Consider the following 16,137-nt stretch of genomic DNA (forward strand, 5'->3'; position numbering starts at 1 on the left):
ACGCTGGCAAAAAGTTGAAAACAGTCCTGACTTGGTAGCCAGAGTTTTTAATATTAAGCTGAATGCTCTTTTAAATGATATCTGTAAATTCCATTTATTTGGCAAAGTAATAGCTAAAATTCATGTCATTGAATTTCAGAAACGCGGACTGCCTCAAGCTGACGTTCTCTAATTCCCTTTCAATGTGCACAAATTTCGTGTACCAGGCCACTAGTCTAAAAATAACAGAGGTGACCTACAGAATAAGAGACTGTCTAAGAATGACTGAGTACAGTGGGGCCTTGACTTACGAGTGTCCCGACTAACGAGTTTTTTGAGATATGAGCCGTCTCTTGGCCGATTTTTTGCTTTGAGTTGCGAGCTAAAATTCAGGTTACAAGCCAGCTTCAGATACCCCACCGCTAGTTGGCGCAGCGAACGTCACAGTGAACGCCACAACATCCATCAGCCCAGCATCAGGTGTCTCGCTCGTTCACTTTAATGATTTGACATATGAGTAATTTGAGTTACAAGCTCCATCAAGGAATGAATTAAACTCAGTAAGTCAAGGCCCTACTGTAGTTCAAACAGCAGTTTTCCAAAGGAGGGATTGCTTTGCTTCAATTTCACGATTAAAATGTTCAAATGGATTATTTGTTGTCAGTAGTGATCAATATTAATGGTTTCGCCTGGTTTTGGAAGCACATAATACACCACACCTTCCTGATCCCACCAAATGCAGAACATTGTCTTCTTTCTGACGTGATTTGGCCTTGCAGTCGTTGTTGATGGTTGACATGGATCAACCCATGATTTTGTGTATTTGGGATTCTCAAAATAAATCCACTTTTCATCTCCTGTCACAATTGGATGCAAAAAAGACTTTCTTTTGTCCCATTGGAGGAACATTTTACTGATGGCTTTTCGGTTTTCCATTTGTCTTTGGAGTGGAACCCATTTTCCTTCTTTTAAATTCTTTCCCATTGCTTGTAAACGATCGGAAATTGTTTGCTGAGAAACGTTTATTCTTTCTGCAAGTTGCTTTTGAGTTTGACATGCATCTTCATCCAATAATGCTTGTAATTGTTGGTCTTCAAACTTTTTCGGGTGACCTGGAGGTTCTTTGTCTTTCACATCGAAATCATCACCTTTAAAGTGTTTAACCAGCGTTTACAAGTATCTTGAGATGGAGCATGTTTACCTTAAGCTTCCCGAAGTATACGATATCTTTTAGCAGCACTTTTCTTCTAAATAAAGTAATGAATTAAAGACTTCCTGCAAATACTCTTTTTTTGGGCACGAAATTCGACATTTTTAAGCATAAAAATATCTATGATGTTAACACCTTCTGCAAATTTGACATGAGGTTTTGAAGCTTGCTGTTAATACAACAAAACAGCATACATATCAAATTGCATATATATCAACATATGTGTAACTCCATCTGCTGAAAAAAAAGTACATTATTAACTGGTACACCTAGTATATGTCTGTTCTTGTGCGAGTACCAGGCAGTTTTGAGAACAGTGGTTTTCTTGCTTCTTGAGCTAGGCCTGTAATGCTATGCACTTCCCTCTTAGAACTGCTTTCACTGTGTCCCATAGATTTGGACTTGTGTGTTCATTTTCATTTGTCTCAAGGTAACTTGATATCTGACTTGATCTTATTGCTGACCCATTCATTATTTCGTAACATGGTATTTAGCCTCAATATATTTGTGTGTGTTTTCAGGTTTTTTTCTTGTAATTGAGTTCCAGTTTCATACCATTGCTCTGAAACTTGAGTTAATGTAAACCTTGCTCAAAATGTTATGAAAAAATGTACATGTTTTTACAAGGCAGGTTATGGCAGGACACGGGCTTCTTCCCCTTTGGGTGGCCTCAGGAGACGGAGCTTGAGTCTCACATATTTGTGTCTCTATCTCCTCACACCACCCTTCCCACCCCATCCCCCAAGAACCAGCAGTGCTCTGTGCACTAGTGAGTGCACTCATACCCCCATTCCCTGGGGAAACAGCTAGTTGACCTTTGCCATTTTCTTCACACCTCTGGAGGAGGGAACTAGGATCAGCCGGGCCCTCTCCCTTGTAATTGTTTGCCCCCATGAGCCAGGCCAAAGGGATGCTGCTCTGTGCAGGCAGAGTCCAAGAAGGTGTCTTCGTTTCATATTATTGCTATTCACACCATCAGTGGAATTCTTCACCAAAGTGATGACTTCTTGATGGGAAGCTGACAGATCTGGATGATTCTGTCTGTTTTTCGTTAGAAGATTTTGCTTTATGGCTTCCTTCAGGTTTTTTTTTAATTTTTTTATTGCTTAAAGTATTACAAAGGGTATTACATATGTGTCCTTTTTTCCCCCGCCCTTGACAATCCCCTCGCCTCCCCTACCCCCCAGTGTCTTATGTCCATTGGTTATGCTTATATGCATGCATACAAGTCCTTCAGTTGATTTCTTTCCCCCCTCCCTCCTGCCCCCCAACCCTCCCCGGCCTTCCCGCTGCAGTGTGAAAATCTGTTTGAGGCAGTTCTGCCTCTGTATTATTGTTCAAAGGTTTATAATGGCCTCTATTATCCATGAATGTGTGAGATCATGTGGTATTTTTCCTTCATTGACTGGCTTATTTCACTTAGCATAATGCTCTCCAGTTCCATCCATGCCGTTGCAAATGGTAAGAGTTCCTTCTTTTTTACAGCAGCATAGTATTCCATCGTGTAGATGTACCACAGTTTTCTAATCCATTCATCTACTGATGGGCACTTAGGCTGTTTCCAGATCTTAGCTATGGTGAATTGTGCTGCTATGAACATCTGGGTGCATATATCCTTTCTGATTGGTGTTTCTGGTTTCTTGGGATATATTCCTAGAAGTGGGATCAATGGGTCAAATGGGAGTTCCATTTTTAGTTTTTTGAGGAAACTCCATACTGTCTTCCATAGTGGCTGCACCAGTCTGCATTCCCACCAGCAGTGCAGGAGTGTTCCTTTTTCTCCACATCCTCTCCAGCACTTGTCGTTTGTTGATTTGTTGATGATAGCCAGTCTGACAGGTGTAAGATGGTACCTCATTGTTGTTTTGATTTGCATCTCTCGGATGATTAGTGACTTGGAGCATGTTTTCATATGTCTCATGGCTTTCTGAATGTCCTCTTTTGAAATTAGTCTATTTAGGTCCTTTGCCCATTTTTTGATTGGATTGTTTATCTTCTTTTTGTTAAGTTGTATGAGTTCCCTATAAATTTTGGAGATTAGGCCCTTATCAGATATGACACTGGCAAATATGTTTTCCCACGCAGTGGGTTTTCTTGTTGTTTTGTTGATGGTTTCTTTTGCTGTGCAGAAGCTTTTTATTTTGATGTAGTCCCATTTGTTCAATTTCTGTTTAGTTTCAAGTGCCCTAGGAGCTCTATCAGTGAAGAAATTGCTTCGGCATATGTCTGAGATTTTGTTGCCTTTGGATTCTTCTAGAATTTTTATGGTTTGGCGGTGATATAGGCAGACGTGTCCCAGGTCTTGTCCCGGAGCAAATGGAGTAAGCAGCTGAAACTAATAACACCCACCCCAAAATGACGAAATCACTCAGCTGGTGAGACAGTTTGCAGCCGGGAAGGGCAGAGCTCCCCTGGAAAGGTAAAAAACAACAACCAGGGATCTGGGCAGGAAAGTTTGCCAGACCTCTGAGCCCAGAGGGTCGGAGGGAGACCGCGTGGCAGACAGCCGCGTCTCTTGGGACAGACACAGCCCCTGACTGGGGAAAGGAGTTCCGCGGGATTCCCTGCGCCGGGGTATTTGAGATTTGGATTCTGTGATTACGGAGGACTGAGCCTAAAGAGGGCAGCCAGATCATGCAGTGCTGGTAAGTGAGGAGCGTTTCCACGGCCGGCCGGCGTTTGTTTGTTTCTTTGTTTTCACTGAACCCTGCTCATAGGACAGTTCAGATACAGACACTCACCTTTGCTGAAGAGAGGGAGAAGGTGCGGACCAGTGGAATCTGGGGAGAGGGTGAGGAGAGAGGGGGGGCCGGGAGAGGTGACAACGAATTGAGTGCTGAGACACCTCTGGGTCCATCAGGTTTTTGAAACACAGCCACATAGCCTGCTGCTTCTCTGGAGTCAGGCTGTTCCAATGCTGTTCCTTAGGTCAGAAACATACTTTTCATTAAGAAGTATTAAGCCAAGTAGGGAATGGTACATAGACCACTGGTTCCTACAGTCTTCCAGGATGATGATGCTCAGCACCGTTGATAGCATCTGCTGGATCATCTCTGCATGTTGCTGCATAATATGCAGATAACCGTCACTCTCCTGGTGCAGGGGCATTGTCGTCTTTTTGTTGCTATGCAACAGCTGCTTGAAGAGGTTATGTCATGATGTGGTCCAGCAGCCTGTGCATACCATGGTGTCAAGTACAGTTAGTCCTTCAGATATGGAAGAGAGACTGTACATGATGATATGAGGTTCCAGGCTTGCAATAAAGTTGTGGTCCTGTGTCAGGCCTTCCAGTAGTGAACAGTAAGACTCACTGAGCTTAGGTTAATCCAGGAGAACACTTTAGGCAATAGAGAGGAGCAGCTTGATGAAGGTCTGGAGAGCGCTGTCTAGGGCATTGTCTCCATAGAGATAGAAGATCCCAAAGTTGACATTGTTCCCACTGAGTAGCCTTCAGCATGGAGAAGCAGATGGGGATGCCCTTGAGCTCCAGTGTATAGACCTGATCTTTTGAGACCTCTCCTAGTGTCAGCATGCGATTGCCATACATTGTTATCATCTTGCTCGTTTCTCTGAAGAGTAAGATGCCACTGGGAAAGAGACATCAAATGGGAGTTGCTGGGATTTATTATGACCGAATTCAGCCATCAGCTTGAGCACAGGTGTGGTACAGGCTGGATCACGGTGCCATAGCTCAAATGCCTACCGGAGAATTGGCAAATAGGATGAGTATATCCACTAAAACAGCATCATGAAGCTGGTCTTGGCATTGAAACTGAAAGCTATGCTTCTCAGGACTCTGACCAGGCAAACTAGAGTTCGCTTTGCCTCTTGTTCATTGAAACTATTTGTCCTAAACATCTGGGCCACCTCCTCAAATGCTGGTGTGAGTGGCAGCATCAGTTATTCATACTGATCTTCATCCTTTCCTTAATCCACCATGAGGAGATGCCCAAAGGCTGTGCAGCAGGTGGTCTGACACTGCATATCTGTCAGGTTGTACTGATTGTTAATACCCAAAAATGAAAAGTGCTTGCTCGTGTGCTTGTTCACTAAGCTTCACTAGTTTCCTTACAGTACTGTATCCAATGGAGAGGTCATTGAGAAGCTGTAGCATCTTACAGGTGATTGGTTCACAACGGCTCTAGTACTTTAGGTTGGTGAACTTTTTTTTATGATGCTGCTTAGGCCCATGGTCTCATCGTTCAAACCAGAACTTCCAAGAGTTGGCAGTACAGCTTAGAGAATTTTTTTTATCTGGTTTCCCAACGTAAATCTTACGAAACTGTTCAAAAATCTCAGCATGGCCAGTTCTAGCTTCTCCTTTCCCGCCTGAGCCAAATGAGAATCTGTTAGGTTCATCAGCTGGAGCACCCAATAGATGCTCATGCATAGCGTCTTGCTCCGTCAGTGGTGTCAAAAGAGACCCAGCCACCAATCACTGCACCAGTGATGTAAACCAGCAATGTCAGTCTTTCCTCCTGCACTGCAATACCCATTGGGCTTGTGCTGGCACTCTGCAGCAGCTCCTGATAGGACTGGGACTACTGGTCAAACAACTGCACAAGGAGCGCATGTGTCTTCTTGTATTCACAACGCCCGATTGTAGACAGTTGGTTTAACTTCCGCTGGACCAGATCTGTATTTTCTAGAGGCTCTTCCAGTGCATCTCTCAGTATGATGTGCACAGATTCAACAGAGCCTTTGGTGACTTCAGGAGTATAAGTTTCTAGCATGTGGGGCTCTGTGGTTTTCACGTATGGCACAGAGGCTGCTGGCCGCTGCCGTAGGTTCAAGAGATAGTGTACACTATTTGGGGCAAATTCCCAGTGCTGTAGGCTGGTCACTGTGAAGTTAGCTATCACTCGGATGACCTCAGGGTAGTTTTACACCTTTACTAATTCTCCTAGTTGATAGTTACTCTTCAGTTGGGCCAGTCATCTGCAAAAATGGTTATTGTATGGGTCTGATAAACTCTGGATTTTTCCAGTGATCGTTTGACACCATCAATAAGATGAGAGAGAAACTTAGTCCTCTTTGCATTGTTAAACAGGGATCTTCAAACTTAGGTGATCTTACTAAGCAGGATAACGTCAGAGGTGAAAATGAAGGAGGAATGGAATGATACAAGTTAAGAAAACAGCTGCAGAGTTGAAGAATCTCAGAATTCTGATCCTCCAGATGGTGGGAATATGTACTGTGCACAGGTCATCTGAGGACTCATCAGTAGATGCGCCGATGAAATCAGTGCAGGCAGTTATGAGTGAGTTTGAGCAGTTGCATGAGCAAACTATGCTGACTTTCATCATTCAAGTTTAGATTCTTTCCTGAAGCCTGTTTTTAGTAAATTGCAGGAAAGTGTGAAGATATCAAATAACGATGAATCTCAGAAAGAAGAGGCTATTTTTCTGTGGTTGGTTAAATGATGGGTGGTGTCTGCTTGATTAATTTCATCAGCTAGCTGAGATAAAATTGTGACGCCAATGATGCAGTATTCAACATTATCCTGTAAAAACCTTGTGACGTCTGTGATTACATTTCTGAAGACAGTCCTTCTGACAGGCAAACTAACCCAGTTTTTTTATTCTGACATATAACTGAAGTAGTGCCCTGGTGCACGGATTTGTGCAAATTAAAAGGAAGTTAATTAGAAGGTGGACGGAGGGGCAGGAATGGGCGAGATGGGCCAGACACGCCCTGGAGCCAACCTCTGGTGGTTCCCCCTGGCCAGCTGCACCTGGGGTGGTGCCGCGGCTCCAAGGGTATCTGCAGAGTGAGTGGGGTCCCTTGGCCTGGCCTGTGGAGATCGGGTCAAAACCGGCAGTCTGACATCCCTGAGGGGTCTGGGAGTGCGAGAGGGCACTCTGCAACGATGCTGTTGCTGGCAGCTCCTGTGTTGAGCGTCTGCCCCCTAATGGTCAGTGCGCATCATACCTTCTAGCCGGTTGGCTGGTCGCTTAGCCTTTTATATATATAGACTAGTGTTGTAAATGCTTCCCTCCACGTCCTGTGTGGTTCAGGGTTCAGGATCTGGAAGAGGAGCCGCACACAAATGAAAGAGAAGAGACAGATAATTTGGAAATATTGGGGTGCCGGGGTCCAGGCCCAACGGTCCAGGGGTTCCCAAAGGTGTGGACGGAGTCGGCGAAGAATGTTTTACACTGAGACAGTGTTCAGAACTCTCTAGCTCTCTTTAGTGTCCGTGGATCTTCCTGTGCCTGGCTGAGGCCACAGAGAGAGATCCCGAGGCAAACTGAGCCTTTATTTTATAGTCAGAGGTAAACAAGGTAGTGGTTACCATAGCTGAACTTGTTTAAATAGTAAGAATAAACTTTGGTCACTGAGCCATTTCAAATGAGCAGTTTCAATTCTATTTACTTGGCCCGAAGCATAAGAGGAATCAGAAATTATGTTAACAGGCTCTTGGAAATCTAGCAATGCAGCCTTAATAGCTTCTAATTCAATTCCTTGCACAGCAGTATGACTGGTCAGTATGACTCGGTCAGAATTCATTGTATGATAGGCGGCTTTCCCATTAGATATTCCGTCAGTAAAAACGGTTAATGCTCCAGGGGTAGGTTCCTGCCAAGTACTTTTTGGTATAATAATACCATACTATAAAAATTGTAGTAATTTGTTTTTTAATAAGTGAGAACTAAGTTCCCCTGAGTATCCACTTAGTCCAATTTGCCAATTCATATCAGTCTGAAATAACATTTCTAATTGCTTCCCAGTGAGGGGAAGATAGATGCATTTTAGTTCTTCTCCTCTAAGCTGCCTGCAACGCTTTCTAAGCTGAGATATCAATTGAGCCATCAGTTCTACATAAGTAACAACAGTTTTAGAGGACTGATGGCCTAGGTGGACCCATTCAATAATAGCGGGAGAGTCTTTATTTTGGAAGATGACTCCAATGGGACTATTTGCAGTGTGGTTAATCTGTCCCAATAAAGGCAATTCAGGCTGTACCCGTGCTACTTGGGCTGAGGATATCGCCTGCTCAATTCTTAGCAACTCCTTTCTGGCGTCATCTGTTAGTGTTCTGGGTGAGGAAAGGTTAGAGTCACCCCTAAGTGTATTATATAAATTTGTCATTTCTCCCGTAGAGATTTTTCAGGTAAGGTCTTAACCAGTTAATGTCCCCTAATAATTTCTGAAAGTCGTTTAAAGTTTTAAGGCAATCTTTTCGTAGTTCCACCTTTTGCTGCCTAATGCATTGGTTTTCGATTATGGTTCCCAGATATTTAAAAGGTGTCTCTTTCTGTACCTTTTCTGGAGCAATTTTTAAGCCCCATTTAGGGAGCTTCTTTTCTAATTGGAAAAACATTTCCAAAGTCTGCTCTTCCCGTGGACTTGCTAATCTAGCAATGCAAGTCATCCATGTATTGAATAATGTAACATCGGGAATATCTGTCCCTTAAAGGCTGAACAGCTTGAGCCACATATTTTTGGCACAAGGTGGGGCTATTGGCCATTCCTTGACTCAAAACCTTCCACTGATATCTTCTCATGGTTTCTATATTATTAATAGATGGCACTGAAAAGGCAAATGTTTGTTTATCTTGAGGTGCCAAGGGAATGGTGAAAAAACAATCTTGTAGATCTACTACTATAAGAGACTAATCTAGGGGGATTTGCAAAGGCGCAGGGAGTCCAGGCTGTAAAGCTCCCATGTTATGCATAGTAGCGTTAACCGCTCTAAGATCATGTAACAATCTCCATTTTCCTGCCACCTTCTTAGGTATAATAAATATAGGCGTATTCCAAGGGCTATTGGAAGGCTCTGTGTGACCAGCTCCTATTTGTTCCTATATCAATTCATGCATATGACCTAATTTCTCCTTTGTTAATGGCCACTGATCCACCCATATAGGTTTATCGTCTTTCCATTGTATAGGATCAGCATGGGGGCAAGGAGATTGACCAGTGACCATTCCTAAAAAGGTTGATATCCTAATCCTCGTCTTACTGGATTTCCTTGGCTTGGATGGGTTTTATGCCTTGACCAGTCTGATATCCCATGTGAGTTATAAACTGTTGTCCTCTGCCAATAATAATACAAGCTTGTAAACCTTCTAAGACATCCCGGCCCCATAAATTGACTGTAATTCCAGAGACAACGTAGGGCTGAAACCATCCTGTCTGTCCTTCCTCATCTTGCCACCTTAAGACTGCAGCACTACGTTGTGTGTTATCAGGAACTCCTACCCCCCTAATTGAGTCCATAGCTTCTACCACGGACCAACATGGAGGCCAGAATTCTTTGCTGGTAACGCTGATATCTGCCCCAGTGTCTACTAAGCCCTTAAACATTTTTCCTTCTAGTCTCTAATTAGTCATAGGACGAGTTTTGCTAATTTCCTGTATCCAATAGATGTCTGAGCTTCCAAACCCTTGTGCCCCTCTTTTCCTGTTTATAGCCTTGCCTTGCTGAACATAAGGTAAAAGTCATATCTGAGCAATTATTTGTCCTGGAGTAATTTGCATAATATGATTACATTCTAATATAACTTTAATCTCTCCCTCATAGTCTGAATCTATGACCCCAGGCAAAACAGTTAATCCTTTCAGAGTGTTTCCACTCCTCCCTAAAATTAATCCTAAAGTTCCCGGTGGCACAGGTCCCCAAGTTCCTGTAGGAATAGCTTGCCGAATCATATCAGGGGTCAAAGTGACCGCTATAGTACTGTTAAGATCTAGGCCTGCGCTCCCTGGAGTGGCCCAGATCAGAGAGTCCACTGTGGGCTCAACAGGGCAGATTTCCCCTTTTAATGACGGGGCTGGGGGTAGCCCCTCTGGCTGTTTCCCTGCGGTTGGACATACCCTGTGTCTTGATCTAACTAACGGCTGCCCATATTTATGGAATCTCGATTTAGAATGGCTATAAAAACAACCAAGTGCCACTTTTAAATGCCCATTGCAACAGTTTTTCTTATTAAAAGCTGGAAATGGCAGGATATTTATATATATACCCCTACTGTGACAGCCTGGCAGAGCATTACAAAGGAGAAAACCCAGCATCTGGTGATGTCCATAAGTAGAAGACTTCAGGCTGTCATTACCAGGAAAGGGTTTCATCCAAGTATTAGATATGAACATTTGATTTTCAGTTTTTCATTTGTTCAATTACTTCTGAAAACCTGAAATTAAGCGATTTTGTAATAAAATCTTTAGTTCATCACATTTCTATACAATCTTTTTGTTCAACCCACTGAATTAGGGTTCGTTTACACTAGCCGTGCTGCCGTTGTGGTGTGGTGCAGTACTGCAATGCAGTGCAGCTAGGGTTAATGCAGGGTACACAGGTTTCCATCATGTTTGCGTTGATGCTAATGTGCAGTGGTTCATGTTAACACAAATGCCCTGTAGCACGCATTTTTACAGGCGCAAGGGGGAGAAGCAAACGCAGCGCAAAATGCATTTGTTTTGCCACTAACACATGCGGTTAGTGATCACGGTAGCGTTACTGATGCCGCATCCGTATCAGCAAAAAAATGCAGCCGCAGCATGGCTAGTGTGACATGTCCTCTGTGTGTCTTTTTCCCTGCTGCGCGTGTCCACAGTGGGGGAAAAAAAAACTGCAGTGGATACAAGCCCTAAAAGCTGAAAGTCTTTGTTGTTTTATTAACAAGTCATTGTGATGTACAGAATGTGGGAACAGGAAAAAATTGTGTTTGAGTAGAGCTCTTAATCTTACCTCAGAAAGGCTCTGATACTGTGCTCTCCAGGGGCGTGTCTCCCTACATCACCACGATAACGTGTCTACGCATTCCCAGGGTGATGTCGGGAGACGCGTCTGCGGGCATTACAAGGAGCCTCTGGAAGATTGAGAGGTGTTCCTTCTACTGAATGGGCGGATATAAATCCGCCCACCTCAGAAGAAGGAGCTGCGGCTGTGTTTCCCGACGTTGCCATGTTAACACTGTTGCTGGTGAAGGTGCGGAGGGGAGAGCAAGAGAACCCTCCACTCTTTCGGCTCCGCGGGCCGGATAGAACAGTCGAATGGGCCGGATCCGGCCCGTGGGCCATAGTTTGCCCACGGCTGAGCTAGAGAATACCAACCATAAGGAACTAAGAATGCTTCAGAAATATTACTCATAATTTCTTCTGTAAAAGGAGCCGTTGGACCGTTCTGAACTATACTTTCACATGAGGCCTTTATCATTTTAAAGTCAATTTTTTTATGGTGTCTTATCTGATTCGGGAGCTGTGGGTCAGCTATCTGTATGATAGGAAAAGCAAGCCTTTCTTCCACCAGTATGTCCTTCAATCCTTCTCTGTTGGCTTTTTTGCACAAGTGATTCTATTAACTGTGAATTAAACATTTCAGGATTAGGACATGGAGGTGGAGGGGGCCATGAAGGCCATTCCTCCAATTTTTCTTCCCCCTCCCCTCTCGGAGGAGTGGAGGGAACCAGGTGAGGAGGCTCCTCCTCAGCCTTTCTAAAAGGCTCTAGCAAACGCAATATTGTGTTCCCCATGGAAAAACAGTTTCTTGAGGTAAGTTTTTTCTTGCTGCTGAGCTTTTTTTTTTTTTCAAGTTCTGAGTAACTCTTTGCCAAGCTCTCAAGATCTAATGTACCTTCTTCAAGAAACCAAGGGTTATGTTCTATAACATCAAGCAAAAATTATAAGAGATTACCTTCTGAAGCTTTAAATTCTTAAGCATGCAAATTAAAAATCTATAATAAAGTTTCTTTTTAAGCCAAATTCTGCCCCATAAGCCTGGTTAGAAAGACGTTCCCTACTTACAGATCGCGACTTCTGCAGCTGATCGTGGGCTTTGCGTGTGGTGAAATATCTCCCACCTTTACGGTGAATTCTTCCCCACCTTTATGGTGAAACTTCGTTTTTTCGCTCTAGGCAAAGCCTTCACTTCCAGATTTCCCGTCGGGCACCAGATGTTGTAAATGCTTCCCTGCACGTCCTGCGTGGTTCAGGGTTTAGGATCTGGAAGAGGAGCCACACACAAATGAAAGAGAAGAGACAAGAGATAATTTGGAATTATTGGGGTGCCAGGGTCCAGGCCCAACGGTTCAGGGGTTCCCAAAGGTGTGGACGGAGTCGGCGAAGAATGTTTTACACGGAGACAGTGTTCAGAACTCTCTAGCTCTCTTTAGTCTCCGTGGATCTTCCTGTGCCTGGCTGAGGCCACAGAGAGGGATCCTGAGGCAAACTGAGCCTTTATTTTATAGTCAGAGGTAAACAAGGTAGTGGTTACCATAGTTACACAGTTCTTGTGAGTTTCACTTGTTTTGGCCACTTCCTGCACTTCCCTCAGCCCATTAGCTTCCCAAATAAGATCTGGGGAGCGTTATGAGGTCAAGCCTAATTATGCTAAGAGGACTGTGCCCTCTAAGCTGGGACTTGTTTGTGACTTTGCCAACAGGTCAGTCCGAGGCTTAATCCTATATCGGCTCCCCACAGACTAGAGGTGGGGACCCTCTGCCTGGGCTGTGGGGATCAGGCCGAAACTGGCCTGGTGCACAGATTCGTGCACCAGTGGGGTCCCTCAGCCTGGCCTGGGGGGATTGGGCTGAAACTGGCTCTCTGACATTCTGAGGGGTCCCAGATTGCGAGAGGGCACAAGCCAGGCTGAGGGACCCCACCGGTGCATGCATTTGTGCATTGGGCCTCTGACATCCCATGATGGGTCTGGGGTGTGGGTGAAGCAGATTCGGGGCCCACAGTGCCCCAGCAGCAACCTAACCCATGGCCGATTCTGTGAGGAATCGGGCTCCCTCCTCTACTGGTCAGAGCGTCTGCTCCCTGGTGGTCATTGCACGTCATAGCTACTGGGCAAATGGTCAAACAGTCGGGTAGTTGCTTAGGCTTTTATATATATAGACTACAGGCCCGGTGCATGAAAATTCCTGCATGAATAGGCCTTCCTTCCCCTGGCTGCCGGCACCGGCTTCCCTCTGGCATCTGGGACCTGGGCTTTCCTCCTCCGGCTGCTGGCAGGCACCCGGTACCCGGGCTGCTTCCCTCCTCCAGCTGCCAGCAGGCACCCATGACCCAGGCTGGCTTCCCTCCGGCCCTGGCTTCATCAGGGAGGACATCCGGAATGATGTCCAGAGGATGTCTGGTCTAATTAGCATTTTACCCTTTTATTATTACAGACTAGAGGCCCGTTGCACGAAGAGATTTGTGCAATAGGCCTTTTCTTCCCCTGGCTGCCAGCACCGGTTTTCCTACGGCACCCGGGACCCAGGCTCACTCCAGCCGGGGCCTTCAGTCTTCGCTCTGCTGCTTTGTGCCTATGTATGCAAATTAACCGCCATCTTTGTTGGGTTAATTTGCATACTCTCCTGATTGGCTGGTGAGCGTTGCAGAGGGATGGTCAATGTACATGTTTGTCTGTTCGGTAAGATAATTGCTTGTGTCACTAAAGTAACCAACTTTGGCCCTAACCGGTTTGGCTCAGTGGATAGAGCGTCGGCCTGTGGACTAAAAGGTCCCAGGTTCGATTCCAGTCAAGGGCATGTACCTGGGATGCGGGCGCATCCCCGGTAGGAGGTGTGCAGGAGGCAGCTGATCGATGTTTCTCTCTCATCGATGTTTCTAACTCTCTATCTCTCTCCCTTCCTCTCTGTAAGAAACCAATAAAATACATTGAAAAAAAATTTTTTAAAGTAGCCAACTTTGGCCGAGAGGGAAGGTAGTTAGTTGAGCACATAGTTTCAAAATCTATTTGTTGTTCCACTGGTGGAGGATTGTTTCTGCGTGATACAAACTTTGTGAGGCTTATAGCTGCCAATAACTGGGAATATGATCAACTCCCTCTTTTGAGGAGTAGCTCACACTTGTTCAGGAAATCAGGGCTGTTGGTGAATTCAGCCAAGCCTTTCTCTACCTGGAGTGGAGTGGTTGTATCTGTGGTTTCATGCGGCTGCTTGCACAGATTCTCTAGCTGCACCAGGCTCTGTACATGATCCACCATTTTGCTCTACAAGATTCTTCAAGTTGGTGCCCTGGTTGCTTTGACACAATGCCAGGATTATTATAGTTTCTTTGCTTCCTGACATAAAAAGATGATGCAGGCTTTTCTTATATATCGCCTGACCTTGCTATTTCTCCAAAAAGTCCTTGTTCCTTTTAGTGGGAAATGGTATTTAGAGATCACAATCTGGGTCCTTGGGGGGGGGGTGCTCATTATGATTGGGCAAATCTTTCTTATTTAATAGTATTCTTCTTACCAATGATAAAGATAATACATAGTCATTTGGAAGCTACAAAAATAACAGAGACCATCTCTTTATATTTTGATCTACCTCACATAGGTGGAATCATATGGTTACTTGTCTTTTAAAAATATATTTTATTATTGACTAGAGGCCCGATGCACAAAATTTGTGCAAGGGGCTCTGCCCTCACAGCCCCTCACAGCCTCAGCTGGCCCTCGCAGCCCCAGCTTCATCAGAAGGTTGTCTGGACGGTCGTTCTGCTGTTCTGTCTAATGAGCATATTAGCTTTTTATTATATAGGATTTCAGAGAGGAAGGGGGAGGAAGAAAGAGATAGAAACATCAAATATGAGAATCATCAATCGGCTGCCTCCTGTACTCCCCACACTGGGGATCGAGCCTGCAACCCAGGCATGTGCCCTGACCGAGAATCAAACTGACCTCCTAGTTCATAGGTTGAAACTCAACCACTGAGCCACACTGTCCATGCTGGTTATTTGTCTTTTTATAACTGGCTTATTTAACTGAACAGTGTCTCAGGGTTCATTCTTATTGCAGGATGTGTCAGAGTCTCCTTCCTTTTTAAGGCTGAATAATATTTCATTGTATGTACAGACCACATTTTGTTTGTTCATTCATCTCTTAATGGACACTTGGGTTTCTTCCTCCTTTGGACTTTGTGAATAATGAATGCTGCTATGGACATGAGGGTGCAGATTTCTGAGATAATGGTCTCAGTACTTGTGTATTTTTACAGTTTACTTTAGTATTTTGCTTTGGTTATTTAGCATTAACAAAATCTTACATAGATAAATACTTTCAATAGTTTGTAATATCTTGCCATAGAATCTTATGACTCATCTGAATGTCAGCTCATCTAGAGTCATGTAAGAGGAATTTTGAGACACTTAGTTCCAAAGTTAATTATTAGCAATACCTGAGAAGCTGTTCTTTTTAACCACTAAGTGTACAACTTGGACAGTTAGTGAGTTTCTAGCCAGTTATAATCTATCTGATGGCACAATTTCTGATATTGTTCAAAGGAGTCTTTGACCTTTCAATGTCCTTTTGTTCTAAGATGTTCTCAAACTTTCAAAACAATGAAGTAGTTTTGTTCTTGTTGAAGAGTCTATATTTTGTTTCAGTTGACATTTATTTTCAGTTTTTTAACTTGGTAATAGTGTAACTGTATTGCTAACCTAATTTGCTGGACTTATTAAATATCCATTTAATAAATATTGGACTTTGGGTGGTAAACACACAATACAATATACAGATCACATATAGAATAGTACACTTGAAAGCTATATAAATTTTATTAACCAATGTCATGCCTATAAATTCAATAAAAATTAAAAAACAAACAAGAACAACCTGGCCAGTGTGGCTCAAAGGTTGAGCATCAAACCAGGAGGTCAGGGTTTGATTCCCAGTCAGGGCACATGCCGGGGTTGCAGGCTTGATCCCCAGTAGGGGGCGTGCAGAAGGCAGTCAATCAATGATTCTCTCATCATTGATGTTTCTCTCTCTCTCTCTCTCTCTCTCTCTCTCTCTCTCTCTCTCTCTCCATTCCTCTCTCTGAAATCATTAAAATCTATACTAATAATAGCCTAGGGCTGTCACGACTGGCTGGATGATCGAAGAGCAGGGGGGTCCACAGTGGGGCCAGGGCTGCAGCAGACGTCTCTCGGCACGCCTGTGCCGGGGTCTGGTTCAAGTCCCTGATTGTGAGAGGGTGAGTGAGAATGACATAGGCTAAGGGACC

The 16,137-nt window shown here is 44.2% G+C and overlaps 1 pseudogene; it reads right to left on the reverse strand.

Annotated features, from left to right (window-relative positions):
* Positions 1-1,995: 1,995 nt before the first annotated feature.
* LOC102435394 lies at positions 1,996-14,129 on the reverse strand (annotated as a pseudogene).
* Positions 14,130-16,137: the final 2,008 nt, after the last annotated feature.

The sequence above is a fragment of the Myotis lucifugus genome, unplaced genomic scaffold, assembly GCF_000147115.1.
Source record: "Myotis lucifugus unplaced genomic scaffold, Myoluc2.0 scaffold_20, whole genome shotgun sequence".
Classification (NCBI taxonomy): Eukaryota; Metazoa; Chordata; class Mammalia; order Chiroptera; family Vespertilionidae; genus Myotis; species Myotis lucifugus.